Genomic DNA, 2,321 nt, shown 5'->3' on the forward strand with positions numbered 1-2,321 from the left:
CACTCTGGCAAACCGGAACCGATCTCTATATACCATTAATTTTTAAAAATGAGTTATAAAAGAAAAAGAATGAACCATATTCATTCACTATTAGCATGGAATTAGGAAAAATATTCTCTTAAAGACATTTTAATTCAACTGTTTTCCCTTGATCAAAGCATAGATTTGGTAAGTTTACATAACTTTTATAAACTGCTTTTATTTTGACTATTACTAAATGTTCCCTGTTGCAGAATGGATCAATCTTACTTCAGCTTACAAAATTATTGTTAAATAGACTTGATTCATTCAAGCTTTCTACTTAAAATGTCACTGAAGCTTGCATGAAAAAAGCACGCTGTACTTCACCTCAGGTACATCTTCCTTATGTACATTTTGTGTTTTCTAAAAGAGAAAAAAATATCATTTGATGACCTGAGTGCTTCTGCTAATAAAAACAGAATGATGGTATTCAAGTGACCTTACTTCATTTTTAAAAATGTTCTTCAGATTAATAATAATCATGAAAATAGATGCAGAAATTCTCAACAAAACCTAGCCAACAAATTCAACAGCACACAAAAATAATACATCATGAATGAGTAGGATTCATATCAGGGATACAAGGGTCGTTCAACACTAGAAAAGCAATCAGTGTAATCTACCATATAAATAAAAAAAGAGACAAGAACCACATGATCATATCAATTGCTGCAGAAAAGGCTTTGATAAAATCCAACATCCATTCCTTATACAAACACCCAGAAAAGTAGGAATTAAAAGGAAATCCTCAATGTAATTATGAACATACATACACAAAGGAAGTCTGTAGAAGATCTGATGCATTTTAGTTATGATGTTGGAGAATATTGAAAGTTCTGTGGGCTTCCAAAAGAACAAACAGATCTGTATTCGAAGAAGTGCAGCCAGAGTGCTCCTTGGAGGCCAGGATAGCCAAACTTCATCTCTCATACTTCAGACATATTGTCAGGAAGGACAAGTCACTGTAGAAGGATATCATGTTTGCTAAGGGGGAGTGTCAGAGAAAAAGAGGAAGACTCCCAGTGAGATGGATTAGCAAAGTGGCAGCATCAATGGACTCAAATGTGGCAACAATTGTGAGGTTTGCTCAGGACTGGACAGTGTTTCATTCTGTCGTGCATAGGGTGGCTATGAGTTGGTACAAGCTCAATGGCACCTAACAACAACAACATACAAAATCAATAGCCAACATCACTCCCAATGGACAGAAAATGAAAGCTTCCTTCACAAACAGGAACTAGACAAGGATTCCCTTTATCATCACTCCTATTAAACATTGGGTTGGGAGTCTTTGCAGGAGATATAAGGAAAGAAAGGAAAATTAAAGGCATCCATATTGGCAAGCCTCAGAAACCCTGCACAGGGTCTCTATAAGTCAGAACCTACTCCACGGCACATAACAACAACAACATATTGGCAAAGGGGAAGTAACAATGTCTCTATTTGCAACAGCTGCCAAAAGGATGAAATTTTTAGGGATAAATCTAAGCAGAGAAACAAAAGACCTATGCAAAGAAAACCCCAAAACACTACTACAAGAAACCAAAAGAGACTTACAAAAATGGAAGCATATACCATGTTCCTTGACAGAAAGACTTAAGATTGTAAGTGTTAATACTATCCAAAGAAATCTACTCATATAATGCAATCCCAATTGAAATTCCAATGACATTCTTCAAATAGGTGAAAATAATTATTACAAACTCTGTACTAATGGGAAAGGAAACTTGGATAAGCAAAGCACTGCTTAAGAAGAACAAAGTTGGAAGCACTCACTCCTTGATTTCAAAATTTACTACATGACTACAATAGTCAAAACGGCCTTGTACTGGTACAATGAAACATACATAGATCAATGGAACAAAATTGAGAATCCAGAAATTAAGCTATACACATTACAACCAACTAATCTTTGATAAACTTCCTAAGCTCATTTTTTGTGTGCTGTTGATAGTCTCTTCAACAGATGGTGCTGGGAAACCTAAAAAATGATACACGAAAGAACAAGAACTTTATCTCACACCAACTCAACTTGCATTAAACACCTGAGTGTAAATCCCAGAATTGTAAAGGCCATCGATGAAAAGATAGGAGCAAATTAAGGGCTCGATTAGAGGACACATATAGACTATCAAACATTACAAGAATTTCACAAACAAAAGAAGACAAAATAGATGATACGGACATACTGAAAATTAGAAACGTATGTGCATCCAAAGGGCGGTGAACAAATGGGTTGTGGAAATCATCAGATAATATCATTAATATCAAATGCAAGTTAAATTTTGCCAAAGATAATT

Source organism: Chrysochloris asiatica, unplaced genomic scaffold, assembly GCF_000296735.1.
Source record: "Chrysochloris asiatica unplaced genomic scaffold, ChrAsi1.0 scaffold00590, whole genome shotgun sequence".
Classification (NCBI taxonomy): Eukaryota; Metazoa; Chordata; class Mammalia; order Afrosoricida; family Chrysochloridae; genus Chrysochloris; species Chrysochloris asiatica.